Genomic DNA, 12,389 nt, shown 5'->3' with positions numbered 1-12,389 from the left:
GAGGAGGAAAGAAACACACACCCCGCATTTCCACCCCGTGCACATGTGAAAGTTTTAACCTCTGGCACCTTGTGCTACTGTTTGGAGGGTTTCGCCTTTGCCAGGCGCCCCCCCTCAGCCACTAAATCAGGGTTTCTTGGCAGGCATCGCTAACGGTAGCTGCCACCGAGTACACGCACAAATGCAAGGCAGATACGGTGCAATTATCTTGCTTTCTCTTCTCATTCCGCGGCTAATGAGAACCAATTGAGGGCGGACTGCTTAAAGGCCAAAGCCCAAGTACAACTGTGTGAAAATTAAGACGATGTCTCAGAAGCACAATAAACATGGAACGGTGCACACCAGACTTTGAACACGGGGCAAAATGCAATAGTCAGACTATACCTACTCCACGTCCCAGGCAGACACTGGCGCGCGAGGGAGTTTGAGGGGCGGGGGGTAGTGCGGGAGACCAGTCACAAATCAGAGAGGGCAGCGAGCCCGCGGGGTCTGGGGAGGAAAGCGCTGGAAGGCCAGCGAGGGTAGGGAGGGAGGGGGGTTGCCAAAAGAAGGCGGACCCCTCCCTCCCCACCATTGTTACGGGGGGGGGGGGAGACTGTGGCAGCCCAAAGCCCAGAGGAGGACAAGGGCGCCATGTGACTCAACCTGGCGCACAGTAGTAATAGCTCAGGCGAGCCGATTACAAAAGACTGGCCTCTCCCGCCCCTGGCCCGCGATGGAGTCCAACCTGAACGGCCAGCGCCCCTGGGGACTCAGCGGTGGATGCCACTCGAGCCACATTCATTTCTCCAGCAGGAGTCACCGCTACAGGTGGGATTTCTCCCCTTCACATAAAACACGCAGACAGACCTTGCAGCCCACCCTGGGGCGTCTGGTACTTTCTGGAAACCACGCAGCCCTAAGTTTACCACCCAACCAGATCCCTCCTGTGTGATGGCACCGGCTGCAATGCAACTTTCGACCTTTAATGGTAACCACTAGCAGTGGAAAGAAGAGGAGGGGGAAGGAAGAGAGCTTAAGCCCGACTTTAAGAAACATTGTATTAAAGCAAGATAAGAACAGTACCTTTGAGCTCGAGCAAAACCTGGAGTAAAAAAAAAGGGTTTTTGCGAAAGTGGCGCGAAGATAATATCATGTGATCCGACCCCAGGGCGTCTCCTTCCCCTTTTGCCAAACTCCCCTCCCCCCCCCGAAAAAAGGGGGGTGGGGGAGTTACATCCGCTCCTCACAAACTATTAGCATAATTAATTGTGTCCTGCAGCTGCAGCCAGAGCTCCCGGTCAATGAGTAAACATATCCTCATCCTCTTCACCACCAGAACAAAAAGACCCATTACCCTGATTTGGGAAAATGTTCCCGAATAAATCTCGTTATCATCCGAAGTCTTAATTTGGCATTCCGACTCTATATGTCTTGGTTCGAGAGACAGAAGAGAGTTGGAAAAAATGAAATCATCCCATTTAAAAGGGAACAAGCAGAAGCAGCCCCCCCCCAAAGTGAAATATTAAAGTAGAGGCTTCCAAATGGAAATACCATATTGAGGGACTTCGCTAGCTTAAAATTTTTCCAAAAGTTTTAAACAGTTCATTAAACAAGACATCCTCCCGGAGTCTTCCTACTCGCCCCCCCCCAACTCCTACCCCTCCTCCCACCCCTCCTTCCCTTTAAAGCCAGAACAATACCCGGAATAAGGTATTTTGAGATTGCTTTACCAGGATATTTTCTTGTTCTTAACTTTTTTTAAAGGCTTGCAACATATAGAATGTCTGGATCAAGTTCCCAACTGGCGAAAATAATTTATTCCATCTCAGTACCTGCCTAACGCAAGGTAAAATTAAGTACAAGATATTGGTTATTTTAAAACTGAGGACACTTTGGCACACGAAGTAATTTATTTTTGTCTTTTTTTTTTCTTTTGGGAAAAAAAACCGTAATCATCAGCCAAAATACCTAGACAATCAAAAAAAAGCTTAAGAACAAAGCATTTCACACACATACACACACACACACACACACACCCAAAAAGTCAGAATAACTAACTGCTCAAAGAAAAGCACGTGATCCCTTCATGCTTTAAAACTTGTGGTCATGCTGAGGCTAAAAGCTAAGAGCTTGTGACCCGGCAACCCCGTCCCCTCCCCCAGACCACAGCCCAGGGCTTAAGGCTCCAGGCTCCCACCAGGCTCCTGCTCGGCTCCCAGTATTGTGAGACAAACAATACTTAGGCATTCTGCAAAATAAAGGAGCCACAACTCCTAGCCCCAGGCACATCATTTACGCCCAAACAGATTGGCCTGTGTGTGTGTGTGTGTGTGTGTGTGTGTATCTATATATGTCATATAGAACATATGCTTACACAGAAGCCCAGATGTTCTGTTAGAATGTGTGAGAAAGGTATCAAAACTGGCCCAAAGGAGGAAGAACTTACCTTTCGTGAGCCTAAGAATTCTCATCGCAATTTAAAATTCTTGCCACTATTTTGAGTTCATAATGAATTCAAAAAGCAGATATCCTGTAAAGTATTCCCCCCCAAAAGAGAGATACTTTGAGCTTTTATCTGCCTGAAGAGGGGAGGAGGGGCTCCTCTCTACTGACCTTAGATTTAATTGTGCCACATAAAGCAGCGATTCCAAGTAGTTTGGATTTTAGCACCTTTAAAAATACTACCGGTAATTGACATTTTACCCAGTTGAGAAATCATCTCACTTGATTTAGAAATAATATTAAGTGGCTCTGTTAAACCTAATGATTGGTATCTTAGAACAAAAAGGTCCCCATGGAAACCAGAAAGTAATTTAAGAGTATTATGTTCCTTGCACAACTAGAATAGAGCTTTTGTTCTATGTGTATTTACTACTTTAATTTTTTTGGACTCCATTTGCAGTGAAGGCCTCTTACCCTCTAGTTTTGCCTGGGATCAGAAATTTGGTGTCTTCCTGCAGTATGTGTGCTGTGCTACATTTGTGTGGTTCTGTGTTCATGTGTGAGTGTTCATGCCCCTGAGGCCTAAAACAAAGCCAGCAGATGAGAACGCTCACTGAACAAAATGGGGAAGGGTCCAAGGAGAAAATATTTCAAATGCTATTTTGCTCTTGGATCCTAGATCAGGAACTGTAATTTCATTAGATTCAGATAATACTGGTCTTCATTCACTTTGTTCTTATGAAAAAGGAAAGCGTTCTTGTATTTACCAACACTTGGTATTTTTAAAAATGAATCAGTCTTGTTTTGAATGGCAACAATATTAAGATAAGTCAACCTAAAAAAAGAAATTTGAAACTTTTTGTTTACCAAACCTTAATTTGCTTATGAAAACATGTCAGCAAAAAAGGGGAAAAAGTTAGAGTTAACAATGAACTTCTGAATGTGATTTCTTTTCAATAGCATGTGCCAACATAAATCAAGTTAATAACATAAACAATACGTCTAAAACTAAATAGTGTCAATGTGAATTAAATATCAATTTCAAAAGGTGTACCCCTTGGTAAGAAGCAGAAAATTTCACTAATTGAACATACACAGTTAATACAATTTGGTTTAAAAATGCAAAAAGTAAAAAATATATTTATCCCAATCTCATTCAATCAAAGATCGAATGGCAGCAAGAGATGGATCGACTTTCTGAAACGTGAATAAGTTTAAAATACACATTTTATTAAATTTCATCCCTTAGTAAGCTTTACCTCTATAAGCTGGTCTTTGCTAACTTTGATTTTTTTCTTCAAGAATAAGTGTTTCGTTATTTACAAACATTTCTTAGGTTCATTGATAAGTTAATCTTTTTTGAATGGCAAGAATTATTAAATTACAATAGAATGAAATTACATCTTGCAGAATTCGGATGAAGTATGTTGGCCCTAACACAACATGGAACTAATTGGTTAATATGCAGTGCTTTAAAATTACACTGTTCTGGGGATCTTTGCTTCCTAATAGTATGCTAAAACTGTTTCCTCTCACTAACAAACTATTTTTTACAGGTCAAATATTTTAGAACAAAATACTTATGCAAATATTGAGAAGATACAAAAAGAGCCTGCCTTCCATCAGCAGAAAAAATTTTCTCAAATGAATTCTACCTTGAGAATAGACTCAGTAGACATTAAAGTGATTCACTATTAAGATTAAATAGTGTTAAAGGTATTTTTACACTCTGTTTGAAACACTTTGATTTTCCTGTTTATGTGACCTTAGAAGTGGAACTTCTGGTATTACAAACCATAAAATTGCTAGCAGACTGTAATACTATAATCAAAGAAAAAGCTATAAAACAAAAATGTTTTACACACATCACTTTTTTCAATTACTTTTCTGATTAAATTTGTCCATCTTGGCTCCATTATACATTTCTACGTGAAACTAGTCATGATATGGAACACAACGTCCAAAACCGTGTCGCCACACCATTTGCTTCCAAAGCAAGCAGATCGTGGTGTTAAAGACGATCCAATTATATAATCATTTTACACTAGGAAGTGTGCTATTTGAAATTGTCGCCATTCAAAAGTAAAAGCCCTGAGTCACAAATATTCCCTGAAAGTGAGAAACCCCGAATTTAATTAATTACTTGAATGTTCTCTCTGCTGTGACTGAACCAAAGCCTGGTGATATCCTACGACCTATGTGGAAAGAGAGCCCAGTGGCTCTTTTAGAGCTTCTGCCTCTCTTTTTCTCCCCTCTCCTCAAAGATGACGTTTATCCTCAGCTTGGTAGTTCTCGGCTATGCGGAGAGATTCTCTTTAACTGTCTCCCGACTTGTGATTGCTGAAGGAAGTAGATCTATTGTCTGGCCTTCTTCATGCTGAGGAGGAAGGCGCAGTGAAATGTGTTGAATTACCCGGATGCCTGAAAGGACTGCTCTGAAAGCTTGGAACAACCGAAATAACAGGGCTGACGGTCCCTGTCAAAGGAAATCTTTCAACAGATACAGCCTACGGAGCACATCGACTTTCAAAATGAAAGAGAGATTTTCTTTTCTCAAAACAAATGTAATCTAGCTTACTTTTGAAAGGTTTGAAAGGATGTCTAAGTCAACAGGAAGACTCATGATTTAAAAATCAAACATGGCAGGACAGAGTTTTATTTTTTCTAATCATATCATTTATAACCCTCTTTGGGGCTCTGTGTGTATTTTTATTCTTTCAGAAAAAGAGTGACCTGTGCATATCATCCCACACTTCTGCAAGCCCTCATGAATTTACTTGAAACGTTACTCCCTACACTTTTAAAAAATGAGTCACGTCACTAAGACAAACGGCCCCTTTATAGCTGGTAGTGATCCCATTTCCATAGCTGCTACTTATTAAAACATCTTGAAGAATTAAAAGAGGAGATTAAAGCAAGGAGAAAATGTGGAAGTTATGATTCACGTGTGGGCTGCATATTTGTGAAACTGTTTAGGTATCAAATTGATAAACTTGCTGAACTAAATAACATTATTACAGGATGGGTTTTAAGTATTCCAGAACTCAAGGTTAAAGAAGCAAACACGATATGTTGGTATGTATTACAAAAAAATACTGTACAGCGGCATGTTAAAGCTTTTTATGTTTTTTCTAATTAATTAAATAGACCAAAGTTCAGTGTTTCCTTGGAGGATATCGAGGCTAACAAACAAAGCCATTTTAAATATAGAGTCTGCTTGTTGATTTTGGAGAAACAGCAAGACAAATAATCCTAGTGAATATCTAGGGTTAAAATATATTTTTAGAATGTAATACTTGACTAATCTGTAAATCCTTCCATATTTATTTCATTAGCAATTTTGCTTTAAAGATCCTTTAAACAAAAGCATGGAAACCGCTAGATCTTGACGAACAGTAGTAAGTAGCTTCTTCAGAGTAAGACAGAACACCTTGCAAATGTCAACAACCTGCAGATCTGATTACACTATTTGAGGCTTTCTTTAATTGGATCTGAAATAAAATTTGTTTTCTTCCTTTGCACATTTTAATCACGTTTTTTCAGTTGTCAGAAATACACTTATTCTTCCGACGTCGTGTTACGTATCAGTGTATTTGGATGTTACATCTTTTATTAGTTACTAGATGTAGTATTCCTTCTGTTTATTTATTTATTTATTTATTTATTTATTTATATTTATTCCTCAACCCAAATTATTTTCAAAAAATCAAATGTCTAGGGATAATCAACAAACTAGAAATGAAATAGACCCCATCCGTTTGGTTAACCACCTAACAAAAGCAAGACCAAATTTGATTTGCCCTAGTCCCACTCAACTAATTACCCCCTCTTCATTAAGCTTCAAAAGGCTCTTCTTTAAATAGGAGTTTATAACATCTTTAAAATCTGCTGGGTGGAGGGGAGGGGATGACATTCATTTACTTGATTTTTACTTCTGTGTCAGAAATTTAAGTGTACAAGTTAAGGGAATACATGTTATATGTTGGTTCCTTAACAAAGTGTCCTGTTTACACTTGTTTTGCTCTACAGCTCCTGGGTTTCTTGCAATTTCAACTATTTCATTTACAATTCAAACCCCACCATTCTTAACCTAATCTCTGTACTTGATGAAACTCCAGCAACAAAGTTACAAGTTTACGCCAAAGTCTTAATATTTAAGATCTAAAGCTCTTGGCAAATTAATTCTAAAATTATTTCTGTTGGCTTTAATACTATCATATATTTGCAGCCTCAGAAGTTAACGCTAGTATTTGACAGATTGGCACAATTCCTGGGTTGGGGGCGGGGGGGGACGTCCCAAATCCCAATTTGCCTTTCATTCCGCCTGACTCCTGGTCAAATTCTTACATCCTAATTCTTACACTAAGTTTATGATGAACTACGGTGCGTCACAGCATTAAAGCTTGAAATGACATAGCAGGGTAGCTCTTCAAGAATAGTTGGAGCCCCTATTTTAGGTCGGCAAGGTCCTTAGTGGGCATCTAACCTAATCACTTCATTTTACAGATGAGGAAACTGAGCCCCCCCCCCGCAATAACTTGCCTGAGACGCCCCCACTGTTTTGGTCAATTTTGAAAGAAACTTAAGTCGTCCTTGAAATATTTCTGAGCTTGATTGTCCTGGGGCAGGGGGTGGGGGGACTGTTGTTGCCAAGGTTAAAATGAGGTAATGTCTGTAAAGTGGCAGAGCCGTCACAAGGCAGTGGCACTTCGGAGCACTGGACCCAGGCTCTTCCTTCTTTGCTCTTTGCTGCTGATGGCCTGGGCCTGTTTTCCAGACTCCTTCCCAAGATCCTGACTTCTTACTGCCCAAATCTGGAGCACCAGGGGTGCAAGCAAGCCCCTGGAAGAGGGTTTGGGGAGACTGGTGCTATCAAAAACGTCACCATCTAGTCCTCCTCGGACTTCAACTACAATCTGATTCTACCGGCTGCAAAGACACATCAACCACCGGCCTCCTACTCAAGTGTTCCAGGGAACCTGGCTGTCGCACGGGGAAATGGGTACATGCTTTCTCGCCACTACCCCCCACACCCCGGCTCCAGACTGGGATCCCAAATCACGATAGCAGATAATGACCATTCGACCATCCAAAGGCAGCTTCACGTTGAAAGTCATAACCTGCAAACTGAAATGTTCCTGACGGGTTCATTGCTTCTCACATTTTTCTTCAACTATATAGTTAAAAGGCAGAAACACAGCTCGTTCTCTCTCTGATGCCTTTATATGGACTAGCTTGACATTAAAAGAGCTGTTAATATTGTATAAACTGTTATACCATCTGTGTTATAATTCTGCCTCATCAGGTTTTATGGAACGCCCCCCCCATTTCCTTCATTCCACCAGGCATGTCATCAAAGGAGAATAAATTAAGTATTGTGCCAGAAAATGTGGTCTACTTTCTAAAAGGCATCTATCTCTAGCTTTCAGAAATGCCTTTTGGAATGAGCAATGTGGAAACAGTGTCCCCATTGTTGTATAGGAATGTCATGAATTGGATCCCCACCCCAGCCTTTTATAGAGGAAAAGAATAAAAAGCGTTCATCTGAGTTTAAAATTATCATATTTTATAGCATATGCTAACATGCTAATGAGATGAGGTATTATCACATCTTTGCTGAGGCCATTATGGATAATTGAGCTTTGTCCATCCGCCCAACTAGATTGTAAACTCTGTGATGGTGGAAACATCTTCAACTTTGTAGTTTTACGAGCCCGCTTCGGAGCGCGTTCACACTTCAATTGTTGGTCTAGCGACTGGGTCGAATATTTGCGTTGGGGGATATCAGAAATGCCAGCTCTTTTCCACTTGGTAAATTCTATTTCAACACTAAGTGTTTACTAGAGACCAAAAACCGTATGGAAGGTACTAGATAACACGAGCAATTCTTTAACTCTGCCGAAAAATATATAACTGAGAGATCAAGCGATGTTCCCCTAGTAAATAAAGATCACTGGAGGGAGTTTCTCTGTAAAGATTTAGACAGCTCACAGAGAAGTTCCTTTTGGTGGTTTGGAATAGAAAGGGGTAGGAGAAGATTAAGGGAAGCCAGTTCAAAGTGTAAGAGAGAGGGTTTTGCATCTCAAAGAGGGGGAGGGGGTGGGAATCTAAGAAGACTGGGGCTGGGATTTTGGGCCTTACCCTTTCCACTGACTGCTCTTGTCAGCCCCCTCTCCCCAAACCATGTGGTGGTGTCGGAAGGGACCTGGAGAGAGAGAGGGTCGGGAGATTTCAGGTTCAGTCTGTGCTCTGTCACTAACTAGCTGAATGACATTTAAGCAAATCACTTACTAGATTACCTCTGAGGTCTCTTCCCACTCCATAAATCTTTGCTCTTTATCTCCTTCCCCCTCCTTTATGTTCTTCCTTCCCCCCCCCAACCCCCACCCTTCTTCCTGGTCTTCCTTTTAACTGCAATAATAGTAATAATGAATTAGTTACCTCTGGAGAGAGAGCTGAGGCAGTGTGTGGAGAATTAATGGAGACTTTGCCTTTTTATCTCTGTCATGAACTTTTTTCTTTATTTCCGTGCGCTTGCTTTATTGATTGAATTACAATTTCTCATAAATTTGAGGGGCTTTATTACATTTAAGTATTCAATAATCAGCCCAAAATGTTCCCCTTTTGTGGGTATAAAAGTTAACACAAACCATTTGGTCGCAAAGAGTGCAGTAAATCAGGGATTCATGTGGAATTATTCCCCAGAGACCTGCCATATAGGAAAATACTCCACGCGAGCGAGCATTCAGGGTGCATTTTACCTCATGCAAGTCAGCAGAAAGATTCTGGGAACCCCTTTGACTATGATTGTGTCTGAAGTGGATTCATACTTCACCTCATGACAAGGACATGTGACTGGCAGCCATTTGCACCGATCAATGGCCCCTGGTTCTCTCTCCTCTCTCTTTAAGGCCCATTTCGAGTAACACCTCCTGCAGAAAGCCTTCCTGGTAAATCAGCACACGGTGAGCTCCCCCTCCTCTGAACCGGCATGGCACTTGAATTCCATTTTGTTTAAATTGTGAACTTGGGCATTTAGAGAATAATGACTCATGGGCTCTGCTCCAGAGTGGGACAGTTTTCAAAGCACATCAATAGACATACGTTATTTTGTCTGATCTTTACCCGACACCTGGGAGGTAGATGGTTGAAGTTATCCCTATTTCCACTGGCAGAAAACGGGACCTACAAATGCCACCCATCCCTGTCCTTTGTGCGCTTCGCACTCATGAAGCCCACTCTTCGCTCCCATCTGGCCCCCGAGAGATGGCTGTCGCTGCGCTCTCTCCTCCATCGGTTCCCTCAAACAGGGGAGACCAGAAGCCGGAATGCTACATCTTTGGTGGTTCTGTAGTTTCATCACTCATCAGCAGAATAGCCTGGGTAGATTTTTCACCTAAACTCAAAACAGATTTAATAATTCAGAGCCCTCCACCTCCAAAGACACTTCAGGCAAAGATAGGATAAAGAATCTGTAACATCGACTGAGGGCTTACTATGTGCCAGGCATTGCTCTAAATACTTAATATAAATATCTTACACCATGGCCCTATGACATAGGCCATCATTAGCGTTACCCTTCTGTTCTGGATGATGAACTGAGGTTCTGAGAGGACGAGTAATCGGACATGATGAAACCTGAGCTCCAGGCGAGGCCTGTCACTCAGCACCGTTTCAGAAATCTCGGTTCTCACCACACAGGAGACGGAGCAAAGCCATGGTGGGCACATTTGGATTAGTAAATCGGAGTGAATCACAGCGTTAGTATCAGTGATAGAATGTGGCTTCCTGGGGCTCCTGGGTGGCTCAGTCGGTTCAGTGTCTGCCTTCATCTCAGTTCATGATCTCAGGGTCCTGGGATCAAGCCCTGTGTCGGGGATCCCTACTCAGCCGGAGTCTGCTTGTCCCTCTGTCTCTCCCCTGCCTCGTGCTCTCTTTTGCTCCCTCTCCCTCCCTTCCCTCCCTCCCTCTCTCTCTCAAATAAATAAATAAAATCTTTTAAAAAACAGAGAGAGAAAGAATGTGGCTTCCTTCAGAGATTCTGAGAGGGAGGGAAATAGAATTTTCTGGAACAGAATCACATGGTGGTTTGCCCACCAGTGAGAAACTTAATGGGAAAGAGTTTAAGGACGGGGACAGTTGGTTCCTTTCACACTTTTGAACAGTGCCGTCCAATAGAAAGATAATACAAGCCACACACGTAATTTAAAACTTTCTTGTAGCCACATGACAAGAGTTTTAAGATAGGGTGAAGTTCAATAGTGTATTATATTTAACCCAAAATATCCAAAATATAATCATTTAAACATGTAATCAACATAAAAACTATGAAGGAGATGCTTTACTTTTTTGGTGTTAAGATTTGCAAATCCCAGGTGTATTTTATACGTGCGCACATCTCATCTCAGACTAAACACATTTCAAGAGCTCAATAGCACAGGTGGCTAGTGGCGACCATATTGGACACACAGGCTTAGGGGATTTGTGCTGCCTTCTGGCACCGACCATTCTATTAATAGCACCAGTTACCCTGTCTCCCTCTTTCTTATTCGTCATCCACAATGTGGCTGTTAGCTGTTAATATTGCTTTGCCAATGTTTCCAGGTCATCAAGCCATCGCCATTAGTAAGGGGTTCGCTCCATATTCATCTTGTAGTAACAGCGAACATGTATTGAATATGTGTTACGTGCTAGGCATGCTTCTAAGCGCTTTCGCTTCGTATACGAAGTCATAAAATCCTCACAGCAGCCCTACGAGCTGATCTTTTTACCATCTCCCCACTTTCCAATTGAGGAAACAAAAGTTATTTAACCGCCAAAAACCACACAACGGTTAATTAAGTGGAGGAACCATGATTCCAGCCCCACAGGCGTCACCACCTCTCCACCCCCCCAGCTGCGCTCTAGAACCAGGGCCTCAGAGGAGCAGCTAGGTAGCAATTCACCTGAGTCCGTGACAACTTGGTCTCGGCTCCCCCTCCTGGACCCTAATACACATTTTATCAAGTGTTTCTCTTCTCTGCCAAATGCCATGTTTTCTCATGTCGAATTTGCAAAAAAAAAAAAAAAAAAAAAAAAAAAAAGCATTTACCCTTTGTAGAAATTTAAAATTGGAGAGCTCAGAGTTCAAGTGGATTCCTCTCCCCGCTGTACCTTGTTCACGCCTTTGGTTAAGCATTTACATTGTTTTCTAAATGCTTCCCCACGCCAACAACAGCTTAAGTTCTTTAAGGATCACACACACTTATTAGAATTCCTACATACCGCTGAATTCTTGAGGAGAAATGTGTAATTAGCAAAATTGAAGTTGTACAATTATCGGTATGAAGAGGTTGGGTTTAGCCTTTTCGTTTTAAAGATTTTTTTTAATGATGTTAAAACGCGCTCCTCAGAAAGCATTGTTACCAGCTTGACCTTTAGGATTAGCGCAGGTCATCGTTTCAGCCAAAGGGACAGCAGTAACATCTCACAAAGATTCTTTCTTTCAGCGGCAAACTAGCCACTGCTCTTTCCTCGGGTCCTTCTATTTCAAAGTGGAGAGCTTGACCATAGTTGAAATGTTGAAATGTTTCCCACTTAAGCCCAAAACATACTTGATTTCGTATTAAAAAAAAAAAAAACCCAGCTTTTATATATTAAGTTTCAAAGTGGAGATGGCTGTGAAACTTGACCTCAACCTGTTCTTCTAACAAGCATGATGCGAGACTGCTCTTTAATGATTTTTTTTGCCTGCCTACATAATTTATTCGAAATCATTAAAAAATCAAAATAGTTTACATTAAATAAATACTCAAGTCTGAAAGAGGATGGTTTCACCTATTGTTGGATAAAGACTAAAAAGTCTGCAAAGCTAGTCCCAGTGTAGAATAGTGTAGTGACAGCTTCATTCTCAGGGGCTGTTACTTAACAGAACTTTAAAAAGAAAAATGACATATCCTTGAATTATTTATAATATCATGCAAAAA

General features: G+C 41.4%; 1 long non-coding RNA gene across 1 annotated transcript; it reads left to right on the top strand.

The window, feature by feature from the left end:
• Positions 1-597: 597 nt before the first annotated feature.
• On the top strand, positions 598-5,932 carry LOC123787788 (uncharacterized). Its single transcript, XR_006778322.2, has 3 exons — positions 598-810; positions 1,747-1,828; positions 3,981-5,932. It is a non-coding gene; the product is annotated as an uncharacterized LOC123787788 (long non-coding RNA).
• Positions 5,933-12,389: the final 6,457 nt, after the last annotated feature.

The sequence above is a fragment of the Ursus americanus genome, chromosome X, assembly GCF_024610735.1.
Source record: "Ursus americanus isolate L20-20 chromosome X, mUrsAme1.1.p, whole genome shotgun sequence".
Lineage (NCBI taxonomy): Eukaryota > Metazoa > Chordata > Mammalia > Carnivora > Ursidae > Ursus > Ursus americanus.
This window is presented reverse-complemented; position numbering and strand designations above follow the sequence as displayed.